Genomic DNA, 13768 nt, shown 5'->3' with positions numbered 1-13768 from the left:
GCTCTGGGCTTTTTTTTTTTTTTTTTTTTTTTAAAGGAACCACTCCCACTCCCATCTACTTGAACACAATATGAAACACACACTTCTCGGCACGTAAAAGTGGGGAGGTTCCTGGTTTTGCTGCACGGGACAGCCTTTGCTCTGCCTTGTTGACCAGTGATCACAATAGGGCCTTTTATTCCAGGGCCACATGGTCCCCTGCAATGTGACCTGGGAGCTGGCAAACACTCCCGGACATCACAAAGGAACGGAACTTGTGTTTGTGCTGAGCTCACAAGCCAGTCGGCAGTGTTTGGGGTCGCTTTGGTCCTTCTCTGTTCAGCACTCGGTGGCTCTTTTGCCCCGCCCCCTCCTGTCCCTCTGCAGCTCACAGAGGTTGGCCAGTGCTGGGCCAGGTCCTTGGGCAGAAGGAGTCAACAGGGTCCCCGGCAAGTCCACCTGGGGTATTATGCACCACATGTGTTTAAAAGCGTCTGTGGAGTTGATCCCACTGCCCACGTGGTGGTCGTGATTTTAACTTCTTTAACTTGGACAGTTGCAGAGAGAGTATTCGCTTAGGAAAAGTCTGAAAGAGGCAGGTTGTGAAACTGGGTCAAGAGGAGGTGTCTTGACAAAGCACACTTTGTGTTAAAGGAGGAGGGAAGGGCTCCAAACATGTGTTTGTAAAGTGCAAGAGTCCCCAGTGACCCCGAGGCAGGTGGAGGAGGCTTCAGTCTCTTTGTGCTCTGACCCCTGGGGAGAAAAAGCTTCACTGAGATGAGATGTGGGGGAGCAGCTGGCCTTCTATCCATCGATTAGTCCCTGATTCTTCGAGTGGACAGGACACCGGGACACAGCAGCCTCTTTAGGCCGGAGAGATGATGGCTCAAGAGATGAAGATCATACTCCGCTCTTGCAGAGGACCCGGGTTCAGCTCCCAGCACCCACCTGGGGCAGCTCCAGGAGATCTCTTCTGGACCTTGCAGACCCTTGCATTCCCACATACCTCCCAGGCTCCCGTACATACACAACTTTTTCTTTGGTGTAAAAAACACAAGCAAACTGTGGGCTGTAGAGATGGCTCAGTGGTTAAGCCACAGGCTGCCCTCCCAGCCATCCTCCGCTTACCTCTCAGCACCCACCTGGCAGCTCACAGCCATCCGTGACTGCAGTTCCGGCGGAGGTGACCCTCTCCTGACCTCTGCAGGCACCAGGCACACACATGGTGCACATACATACATACATACATACATACATACACACAGGCAAAAAAAAAAACCAAACAAACCTATAAGTATAAAATAAATCAATCATTTTTAACGAAGGAACTTCAAAACTACTGCGCTTCTGAACTGTGACTACGTTCCCGTGTTCGGCCGAGTCGGGGTGGGGCTGGGACAACCGAAAATGGTGTCTGAAACAGAGTTTCGCTGTGGAGCTAGGGCCAACTCCCCACTTGCAGCCATCGTCACTCCACAGCTTCCACAACCAGAGGAAAATCAAATTTTCCACGAGGTTACTGGACATCTGCCATCACACTTTTATTAGGCTAGTCACCAAGGAGATATACAGTGCTATAAGAATATTGATGACAATTTAAAAAAAAAAAAAGGTCAACATTGCTTGTGTCCACCAGACCCTCCCCGAGCAGTGAGAGTCAGTGTTTGTAACAGTCTCATGCCAGGACTCGTGCTTCCTCCTCCCAGACAGAGGAGGAAGGATTCAAACCGGAGGGCTGTTCAGCTGGAGACAGCTCATCTACCGGAAGCTGCTGGCACGCAGGAGGCAGCTAGGAGAGGCAGTGTGGGAGGGGGCGGGGCTCCATGGACATTCTGGCTCCAGGCTGGAGACAGAGAGAGAGAGAACAAAACAACCGGCGCTCCAGAGATGAAAAGGGAGAAGAGGCGGTGTGTTGATGGCCAAGAATCTGCATGGTGCCGAGAGGGACGCCTTGCCCTTCTCCCTGGCTCCCCTGGCAACAGTTAAATAATATTAATGGTAACCCGCAGTGCCGCACTGACACGCCCGCTGGCCAGGTGCGCCTTGGCTGACAACCTGGGGCGCATACTCTGATTCCTGTTAAGCCAGGGAAACGGCATTAGGGTCTGCAGGCTGGAGAACACAAGTCAGGGTGCCGTGAGGACAGAGAAGATCTGGTTGTAACATTTCAAAGCAGCTGTTTTGTTGTATCGAACTATTAAGCTACCCACAAAATCCTAATAGTCCACAAGACAGACGGTGGGAAAAGGTTAAACGCACGCAGGAAGGTAGCCTGGATAGAAATTGTTTTGCCTCCGCATGCTGCTGCTGTCAGGTGCTACCAGCAGAGAAAGAAAAGGGCATCAGGGGAACCCCGTCTCTCCTGAGGAGAGGCTGCAAGGGACTGATGGCCGCTCCTCAGGAGCCTGTGGAAGAAAGGAGAAGGCTGAGGGACCGACCACAGAAAGATTACAGAGGCCCAGGAAGGCCTTGGGGCCACGGGGCCCTGCGGCATCTTTTCCAGAGCATCTTAAATTTGCTGGTACACGGGGCCCTTTACGGGCCTGGGACAAAGGGACCCTGAACTGTAGGCGGAGTGGCCTCTCCATCTCCCGGTCAAGCTCATTCACCTGCCCATTGACGAACACGTAACGATAACTGCTGTGTGGAGTCACCTCATTAGGGACAATGAAGCCTTCCCTCAAAAACACCAGTATAAGCGAACACCTACAAAGTCCGGCTTGGGCATCCGGTTACGGCTTCAGAGAGCACGCTGGCGGCTCTTTCCCTCCTCGAGCACACGTACAGCAGCTGCTTTGAAATCTGTCTGCTGACTCTGCTGTCTGAGCACACTCAAGAGTTGGCACTGCTGTCTTGTGTCTTCAATTCCCATTATTTCTTGTTGAAATTTCGACGTTTTATATTCCGTAGCAACTCTGGACCCTGTCCGCACATCCCTTGCTGTCAATATGAATTTGCCTAAACTCAGCAAGTGAAATATTTGCCACGTGTCTGCTCGGTTTATGCTTTTAGTCCCTCTGTGTAAGCCTTAGCCCAGCTTTTTAAAGGTCCTGCTCGCTTGTGGCCGCACAGCTCTGGAGCGAGCTGATAATTTGGCCGGTGCACCTGAAATCTGTGAGGGAGGCCGGACCTTGCTAATGAGTTTCTGCGGAAGAGGAGGAATAGATTTGAAGTCCCGTCCATGTTTGTGGCTGTTTCACAGACCCCTCGCTGAGCCTGGGCTCCGTTTTCTGAGCTAGTGTGAAGAGCTCATCTCCGTAAGCTCTTTTCGGGAGCTCTAGAGTTCCCCCCTCCCCCATTAGCTTTCGGGCTGGTCAGCTGCTCGCTCTAACCAGGACCGTGATCACAGACTGGCAGGGCTCTGGATTTTCCCCTCGGGTTCCTCCTAGCTGGCTGACTCTGCTGACAATGCTGCTGGTTGCCTGTTTGGCCTTCTATTCTCCCTGGAGCATACCGGCCCACTGCTGATGAGGCCAGTGCTGTCCAGTCAGTGAGGCTCCACGCTGCAAACCGTGACACTGGACCCTCCACGAAGGGTCTGTATTAACAGAGAAATTTGCACTCAGGCCAGTTTGTGCCAGTTTGTGCTGAGGCAGTCACCTTCTTTTCACTCTCTTAATGGGTCTATTTTTGAGCCTGCAAGTCTGTCTCTCTCTCTGTCTTGTTTCTGTTTTCTTCAGCCCTTTCTTGTCTATAAATATTGATACCCACACTGCACAGTAGAACACTTGACACTCTTCTGGGTCTGAAGGCCACCTGGTTCATGAATCAAATAAACTTTTAAATTCATTTCCTTTAAAGTTCTTCATCCCAGAATCTCTTCAAAAGCAAACAGAGATGAGGCCACAGCTCAGTGATGAGGCACGTGGCCAGCGTGTGCAAGGCTCTAGGTTAGATCCCCCGGTATCATTGAAAGGGCCTTGGGGGGAAGCAAACAAACCAACAGAGCTGTGAGAAAGTCAATAGGCAGTTTGTTCTGTGGCAACCATTTCCTTGCAGCGTCCAAATAAACCTGTTTTCTTTCTAACAAATAATAAAAAACAGAAACCTAAATAAATCTTAAGAGAGCTTGTATTCAGAAGACTCCTAGCTGATCCCCTTGAGCCCTAAGGGCTACAGAAGGTAATAGCAGAGACAGGGAGGAGAAATGAATGTTATTTTTCAATATTTCAAAGATTAGACATGGGAAGTGTATAATTACCAAACAATAAGGCTGCCAAGCAAAGCCTCATGCCTGAGTTCTAAGTTTGGGCTAGAATAACTTCAACACAATATGAGAGTTCTGATTATCTCATGTTGATTAGAGGGTTTTGTTGGTAATTATAAATAGCCTTGATTAACAAAAGTGGAAGGGTAAGCCAATTATTACCTAATAAAGCACTTTATTTTATCTCTGGGTGTGGGTCCCAGAGAACAAAAGAACAATCTGAGGGCCTCTTGGAGATAAAATAGATGGAGACCTCTGATTTGAGACAGACTTTCCCGGCACAATGGAGGGAACACGAAACCAGTCAGGTTGGCCAGAGAGCAGCTTAAGAGCAGAACAGAAACCTACGTGTGTAGGCAGCTCACTTACCCTTCCCTGCACAGCACAGCCGCTGTAAATCTATGGTTTTTAAACAGCACAAAATAGAGCCTGGCGGCACCTAGCAGAATTGCCTGCATTGGGTGCTAAAATGACTAGCAACATGTAACTTTTTAGTAGCTGAAATATGGCTAACAAAACCAAGGTGCTGCTATTTATTTTCCCCTGAGAAAGGTTATCATGTACACCAGGCTAACCTCAAACTCAGGCTGTGTCTGACGGTGACCTTGAATGCCTGCCTCCATCTCTCAAGTGCTAAAACAACAGGTTTGTGCCACTGCACCTGACTACTCCTTTTTTTTTTTTTAAAGGACAAGTCCTTGCTAGACTGCTAAACTTCAATCCTCTGACCTCAGTCTAAATACAGTTGTTTGGTGAAGTTAGGGATGGGTCAGCCATGAAAGGTCAGACAAAATTAAAAGAGTGGACATCGGGAAGAGGCCCCTGGGTATCTGACTGTGAAATGAATGCATCAGCTTCTCAAGCCGGCAGCCAGAGAACCTTGTGTTCTGCCAGCTTGCCAGGTTCAAGCTCCAGGCTCACTGTGTTCCCTCGAACACCATCCAGGAGGAAAACATGCCAGCTGGGGAACCTTGCTTTCACATGATCGTTTCTTGTCACTCGGTTGTTTGGGGGAAGAGGGAGCTCTAAGCCAAGACACCCAGTGTTCTCATGTTGGAGGCCTCTCTCCATAGGCCTCTCTTGGACAGAAGTTTCTATCCTCAGGCAAAGATTTCTTGTGGGCAGTTTTGGAGGTGGTGACTGGCAGTGATACGGCTCTTTCCAGTGACATTATCCTCTAGGGGAGGGTAATGAATACAGAGAGGCATAGATCAGCCCAAACTCAGAAACTGCAAGGGAATTGGAAATCTCAGAGACATGGGTTCAGCTCACCTCCAGTTAGTGTGCTGAGGAAGGCAGGACACCTTGGGAAGGACAAGAGCCAGGTACCAAGCAAAGATAAGCATTTTCTCCAATCCCTCAGGCTCCCTTCACTCTGCCGATGGTTTCCTGCACAGTGCGGAAGCCCTTTTTGTTCATGCAATCCTGTTATTCAGTTCTTGGGATAATTTCCTGTGTCTGCTGTTCTTTACAGAAAGCCTTTGCTGGTGCCTGTATCTGAAGTGTCTTGACTGCATTTTCTGCCAGCAGTCTAAGAGCTTCTTGGAGGTCTTTGGTGCATTTTAAATAAATTTTTGTGTAGGGTAAGAGATATGGATCTAGTTTCATTCTTCTGCATGTGGGTATCCAGTTTCCCCAGCATTGTTTGTAAAAGGGGCTTTTTTTTCCCCCAACGAATTCTCTGACACCTCTGTTGAAGTAGCTGCATTGCTGTGTGGGTTTCATCGCAGCTCTGCTATTTATTCTCTTGGTCCACATGTCTATATTGGTGACAGTCTCATGCTGTTTGTTTCTACAGTTCTGTAGTAATGAGCAGTGAAATGATGACACTCCCAAGAAATTGGATGGAGCTGGAGATCATTGTTAAGTGAAGTAAGGTAGACTCAGAAAGGCAAATACTGTATGTTTTCTTTTATATACAGAATGTAGATTTAAACTGTGTGTGTGTGTGTGTGTGTGTAGGTGGGGAACATAAAAACAGAAAAGAGCCTATGAGCTAGGAAGAAATGGTTGAAAGGAAAGGGAAGAGAAGAAGAGAAGGTTATGGAATATGTATAATCCTGAAAGCAGAAGCAAGAGTAAGAAAAAAGCAGCGGTAAGTGAATAAGAACAAAGCGTAGTGACATACATGAGTGAAAACATCACAACACAACCTATTTCTGTGCGTATTAACAAAAAATTAATTTAAATGAAAAGGGGGCCAGGGAAATGGCTGAGGACTTGTACTTGACCCCCAGACCTCATTTAGAAATGTTAGGTGTGGGGACCAGCTCTCTGGGGCTCACTGGCTAGCTAGCCTCGCCTAAACTGATAAGCTCAGGGCAGTGAGAGGCCCTGTCTCAAAGGTGGAGGGCGTAGTCCTCAGGATGACTGATACCCAAAGCTGTCCTCTGACCCTCACCTGCACTCACATGTGTGTGTGTGCACCCCTACACACACATACACCACATGTGTGCTGAAGAAAAAATTTAAAAAGAAATAAAAAGGGAAAATATAAATATCATTAAATCCTAATGAAACCTCACTGACTGGCTCCTCGCACCTCTGGGCTCTAGGTATCTCCTTACTGCGTCCAGATGCCTGAGGCCAAGGAGGAGATGACCAAACGGCGACACCCCAGGGCCATTGGAATGACACAAGCTATTTCTTAATGGTCTCCAGACTCCATTTTGTTTTGCTAATGCTAGGGTTGAGCCCAGGGCCTCCTGCATGGCAGGCAAGGGTTCTACTACTGAACTACCCCTCAGCCTCTAAAGCTGTTTTCATTGTGATTTTCCTTTTATTTCTACAGCTATGAGACATATGCTCATGAGCTCTCATGATCTGCCCCAGATTTATAGCCCCTCCATCGTGAACAGTCATCCTCATCTTGGGGTGAAGGGGTGAGAATGAGGAAGGTGATCTGTCCGGTTGTTACTGGAATCAGCACTCAAGGTGACCTGGTGATGGTGACTTGATGGTGACTTGGTCTGGAGAAATAGCTCAGAGGTTAAGAGCCCTGGCTCTTAACAGCCCTGGCTGTTCTTCACATTAGAACCCAGACATTAGATTTATCAAAGATGTCAGAGTCACCGTGATAATACACCTCCACAATTAAAGAACATCACGGTGACACTCAAAATATAAAGAGTCTCAGGCCAGGCAGCGGTGGTGCATACCTTTAATCCCAGCGCTTGTGAGGCAGAGGCAGGAGTTCGAAGCTAGCCTTGTCTACAGAGTGAGTTCCAGAATACCAGGGCTGTTACACAAAGAAACCCTGTCTGGAAAAACCAAACCAAACCAAAACAGAACAACAACAGAAACCAAATCAAAATATAAGAAGTCTCAGTAGAAGTAGAACTAATGAAAAGAAACAAACAGGACATTCTCTGGGCCCAGGAACAGGGAACCACAGAAACTCAGCTGGTAAACAGCACACTATGCCCACCAGCGGGCCCTCCCCCCCCCACCCTGGGTTGACTGACGGATTCCATCGGCCAGTCCTTGAGAATCAAGGGCAGGGCAGTAAACTCCTGTTTTGTCAGTCGCTTCACATCCTCAGGGTTATGTTATGTTACGCTATGCTTAGGGTCAAGTTCTGGATTGTCCTGTAATTAATAAACAATTTTGTCTCCAGCCGGCTGTGGTTGAAGCTGAGCCCAGAGAATTCCTCTAGGACGATTACCTGGGTTTTAAGGCAGAAGCCCAGGTCTGGGAGTACCAACAGACTAGTGGAAGAGATGAATAATGGTGAAAGGCAAAGAAAGGACAATTAAAACACGTGAGCACAGTGGAACTAGAAACCGATAAAGAAGCCCATCTTTGGGATACAATTAAAACATGAGCATTAGGTTTGCAAGACGAATCAAGGCAGAGGATTTTTCTTTCTTCTCTTCCTTCTTTTTTTTTTTTTCCTGTTTTTTTGAGACAGGGTTTCTCTGTGTAGCCCACCCTGACTGTCCTCGACCTCGTTTTGTAGACCAGGCTGGCCTCAAACTCACAGAAGTCTGCCTGCCTCTGCCCCCCGAGTACTGGGATTAAAGGGCTGTGCCGCCATTGCTCAGCTAGGGCAGAGGGTGCTATGCAGTTTGTGATCTCTGGGAATAGATCATAGATTCAATCCAAATATAGTCAAAGGATTTATTGATTAGCTGCTGGGAGGATGACAGCCTTAAAGCCAAATCTCAGGCATGTCCTGAAGGAGGGGTGTAGGGAAGGGATTGTGAAGGAGAGAACCACAGAAAGACCTTCAATTACCTACACAAGAAAGCAGAAACTTCTGTTCCACAAAGTAGAGGGGTTAAGGCAACTCAAAACCTTTGGGTATCTGCAAAGCAAGTTTCAGAAGCCAGTTAGTCATATAAAAACAAGTAGATAATCATAGCTGCACTTTTGCGGACTGAGTCAGGATTATTGGGAACTTGTCTTCCAGGGACTGGTGTAAGAGACAAATGGCTAGTGGGTACCAATATGAATGCCTGGCATAGAAGGAGTTCCTTTAGCTATGACAAAGGCAAAAGGTATTGGTCAAGGTGTGAGCTGGCTGACCGCTGTGTCAGTCCTGGTGTATAAGATGCCCCCAGGCCTTGCTGCTTGGAGGACAATCATTTCCTGGGAAGTGACTTTTGCTTGGGGAGTGATGATTTCATCGTAGAGGTCATCTGTGAGGGAGAGGCTTTGCTGTCCCTGGACTCCAAAGGCCCTACAGGCTTAAGGCGCCAACTGAAGACCTCCCTATGTTCTTAGAGATCTGGGACAGGAGGCTGCAAAAGGCAAACAGTAGGGAGGCTGCTGTTCTCTTGCGCCTTCAGCATCAAAGCAGGATGAACTGGATTAAGTAGCATCCGGTTTTGGACAGATGCTGCTTGAGTGATGTATGCGCAGAGCTAAGGCGGCGACTGACCCAAAATAAAGGCGACAGGCACGGCACGAAGGCCTGGATGCGTTGTTTGGTTCACTCTAGGCCTAATCGAGGAGCCAAAGCTTTTCAGGAAAATGGTATCTAAATGCCACTTAAAGGTATCTCTAAGAACCTTCTAGAAATCTGAGGGACTTTAGAAGTTAGTTAATGGTTTATGGGCCTAGAAAGGTCGAGGAGGGTCAGCACTTCTAAGCATGTTCAAATGTACAGACTGGACTCCATATTGAATAGTTTCCTAGAGGGCACGTGGCACCCCTCCACCCATACTGCAAAGCAGTTGCATAAATTGCTGACCCGGGCTAACAACACCCAAGAGGCCAATCTGGTTCCTATAAGATGATCTGCCCCAGATTTATAGCCCCTCCATCGTGAACAGTCATCCTCATCTTGGGGTGAAGGGGTGAGAATGAGGAAGGTGATCTGTCCGGTTGTTACTGGAATCAGCACTCAAGGTGACCTGGTGATGGTGACTTGATGGTGACTTGGTCTGGAGAAATAGCTCAGAGGTTAAGAGCCCTGGCTCTTAACAGCCCTGGCTGTTCTTCAAAGGTCTTGAGTTCAATTCCCAGCAACCACATGGTGGCTCATAACCATCTATAATGAGATCTGGTGCCCTCTTCCGGCCTGCACGCACACATGCAGGCAGAGTACTATATAATAAATAAATAAATAAATAAATAAATAAATAAATAAATCTTTTTTAGAAAAAGATAGTGACTTATCTCTATACTTAGTATGATTATCAAGCAGGAGCCTGGGCCAAAGCAAATAAGAAAGTGGTCTCTAGACCACTCAAAAGGAAGGCAACCGTTCTACGCTCTGATCCTGCTTCCAGTTACCTTGCAGATCCAAGTGAGGAGCCTGTGATTCTTAACAAAAGCAGGTCCTACAGGCCCGTTATAGAAAGAGGGTGTGGGTCTAGGACAGACTTAAGAACTACTAGCCTAGACAAAGCTTTTGCCAAGTCCACCTTCTGTGTGTTCAGTGTATGTGGTATTGTAGCGGGCCCCTGAACCATATAAAGTTATGCCATCTCATGAAAGCATTCCTGAGAATAGTGCAAGTGCTAAAACTATCTTGGGTAAAACTGGTCTCTAGACCAGTCATAAATTCCTTCTATATAATGTGACCCTGAGCTAAAGGTTAAATGCCTGCCTGATGTTTCTCTAGAGCTGCCTTTGCTAAATGTCACAATTGCACGTTTTGTCCTTAAAAATTCAAACCAACGAACGGGAGGCCACTTCCCAGTGATCTTGTTGCAGAATATTTGGTCACACTGTGAACCCTGGGATTCGGTTGTTTACTGGAAAAAGCTATTTCTAGTCGTGGTGTGGCTCAGCCCTAGCACACACCTTTTGTTCAAGATCCTTCTGCTTGAATATTGTCAACCATAGGTCAAAAGGCAGAGCAAACAGCCAGGTGACAGGGAGTGACAGAGGAAAAAAGCGTACTGAGTAAGGGGAAGTCAGGACGATGGATAGAGAGATACACAGGAAATAAAAGGGAGGGACTCAGTTCGAGGGTGAGAAGTGGCCTTTTTTTGGGACATCGGCTGAGAAGGAAGGTCGGCTGGGCGCATTCTCTGGGTCTCCACAGGCTTTCACCCCAGCATCTGGCTCCCGAGTCTTTATTGGTAAAGTCAAACGATTGAGATTTTGTTTAAAAACAAATATTCTTAGGGCAGTCCCACCAGCTCTTACTAAAGACTCCACTGAAAGTTTTTCTCCTCAGGTACCCCAAGACAGTGTATCGATGGTAAATGCACATGAGCGTGCAGAGGCCTGAGGAGAACTTTGGTATTCCTATTGCTCTCTCCCTGTTGCCTTTTCTCTCACAGAACCTAAAGCTCTTTGATTTGATTAGACTGGCTGGCTAGCAAGTATCCTGAATGTACCTCTATTTTCCCAATGTTAAAGGCATATGCCGCCATGCCTGGCTTTTTTACATGCATGCTTGGGATTTGAACTTAGATCCTCATGTTTGCAAAGCAAACACTCTTACCCACTGAGCCATCTCTAGCCTAAACCATGTCTAACTTCTGTTTATTTCTCTTTACTTGGCATGTGGTGTGTGTGGGAGGGAGGGAGGGGGAGTGGGGTTAGAGAAAGTGTAAACTAATGAAAGAAAAAACGCTGGGCATATATACAAGTACATGTTAAATCATGTGCATCAAAACAGGCATCCATCATGAACTATTAAAAAAAAAAGATGCTTTTGTGGAGGCTGAGTAGTGGTTATAAAGGCTTTCATAAAACTTTTAGACCCACAACTTGGAGGACCCTCCAAAGAGAGGGTGAGACGCTCTTGTATGCCTTGCAGAGGGGGAAGGGTTGACTGCAAGCCTATAGCATACGAAAAGAAGAGCCTCAGTCCAGAAACTGTGTGGCACCTGCACAGAAAACACAGAGAGGCCCAGAGCAGTTGTGCCTACCCTGAGGCCCCGAAGGACTGTATTGTGAGAGTATTAAGCATTGCTTATCATCATAGCCCGCTTCTAAGGAACAAATGTTTAATTTTGTAATTTAGGGACACTTACAAATGCTAGTATTAGAGTCATTCACTTAAACATAAAGGTTTGACCAAGGCTTTCAAACACAAACATTCCAGACACCATGCTGCAAGGGTTCTGTGACCCTAGCACCAAGTAAGGTGAGGAAGCCCTCAGAGCTGGAGATTTTGACTGCTAGCACCAAAAAGGCAGATAAAACAGGACTTTGAAAAAAAAAATTACACTCTTTCAGAAGAGAAGTCCGGAGTTAGGACAGTTTCAGAGTTGGTTAATTTTCTGATCTGATGCTAGATTTTTAGGTTCCATTGTCCTCTCTGGTCCTCACTGCTGAGCCTGTGAGGCTGACTCTTTTCCTGGTCCTCACATGGCTCTCTCTGCTGCTGACTCATAAATGTCTAGAGGTCAAAAGGGAAGCTTACTGTGTTTATCTTTTTGAGCTCAAAGCACATCCTTCTAGAAACCATGCCCCTGAAGATTTTGCCTCAGATTGTACTGATTTACCAATCCACAACTAAATCAGTAACTTTGCCAGGAAACAAAACAAAACAAACCACATTGCTTTCATTTCCATCTTCCTTTGCTACTTGGGGCCACGCTGGGCTGAGTGAGCAGGTAAGTGAAAGCATAGGGGGTCTGTGGAGGCCTTCACAACTGGCGAGCTCGAAGGTGCTTCCACTCATCAAAACTATTTTCCTTGCCCATACACAAACTTGGCATAGTAATGACCCAAGCTTTCGATTCAGGTGGACAAGCGAGGCTGTGGACCAGCCACGTTCAGCACGTACTTAGTGTTGGGTACCAGTTGTAAATGCCTAAAACCTTGGAGCTGTGAGCAAGCAACTGAGCCTAAAAACACATTACATCCCAGTCGTTACATACAGAGTATTTCGGGTCCACCCAGTTGATGTTCCCTTACCTAGATGGCTGTGAAAAAGGCAGGTGAACAAACTAAGTTTTTGAAGGGAAGATCTATCCTACAAGTAGCACAGGATCTGGCTGGCTGGCTTTATGTCAACTCGAAATAAGCTGGAAAGAGGGAACCTCAGTTGAGAAAATGCCTCCACCAAACTGGCCTGTCGCTCATTTTCTTAATTGATTTCTGTGGGAGGGTCCCACTATCTGTGCCTCGCCCGGGCAGGAAGGTAGTCCTGGGTGCAGTAAGGAAATGGGCGGAGCAAGCCAGAAAGGAGCTCTCCTCCTTTCTTGGCATCAGCCCCTGCCTCCAGGTCCCTGCCCTGTCTCCGGTCCTACTTTGGCATCTTTTGGACTGTGTCCCCGTGTTTTACCACAGCAATGGAAACGGGGCTGAATGCACAATCTGTGCCCACAGGGAAAGGGTTAAGATGAATGCACCATGTCTGTTTTAAAAAGAAAGGGAAGCTCTGTATTTAACACACTTGAAACATTCCTCACTCCATCATGCTTTTGCCTACTGGAGTGACCTCAGAAGGCAGACTAGATGGGCAGCCAGGTCCAACAGAGCAGTCTTTCAAAACGAGAATCTTGTTACCCAACACCATCCTCCAAAACGCTTTTCTTTATAAAATCTCTCTCTCTCTCTCTCGACAGGGTTTGTTATTTCTCTTAGAGGTCTTTAGAAAAGCGTAATTTCGCTTGAGTTATTTGCAAGCCCCATCTGCTCCTGTGATTTTGGGACATAATTGCCCTGATTGATGAGCATGCTATAGCTGGCGATGGGGGCACACACCTTTAGTCCCAGAACTTAGAGGCAGATAAATCTTTCAAGGCCAGCCTGGTCTAGAGAGTGAGTTCCAGGACAGCCAGAGCTCCAACAAATAAACACCTAAGAGCTTTCTGGGGAAAAGTGAAATAGCGAGCAGGTAAAGGCCCTTACCACCAAGCCTAACAATGGAGTTCAATCCTGGGACTCACATGGCGGAAGAGAACCAACCCCTAAAAGCTGTGCTCCCACCCTGTGCCAGCTGGTTATGTCAACCTCTGGTGTGTGTCAGCAAATCAGGGTCCCTCAGGAAGAGGGAAGTGCCAATGAGAAAGTGCCTCCTCCAAACTGGCTGTGGGCAAGCTTGTGGTGAATTTGCTGGGACTGATGATTGATGTGGGAGGGTTAGTTCACTGTGGGAACTGACCGACCCCCACACCCCCTGGGGGCCCTAAGAAAGCAGCCTGAGCAAGTTGGGAGAAGCAAGTCAGT

The sequence above is a fragment of the Meriones unguiculatus genome, chromosome 20, assembly GCF_030254825.1.
Source record: "Meriones unguiculatus strain TT.TT164.6M chromosome 20, Bangor_MerUng_6.1, whole genome shotgun sequence".
NCBI classification, from domain to species: Eukaryota; Metazoa; Chordata; class Mammalia; order Rodentia; family Muridae; genus Meriones; species Meriones unguiculatus.
The sequence above is the reverse complement of the archived record's forward strand: the minus strand, read 5'-3'. Positions refer to the sequence as shown.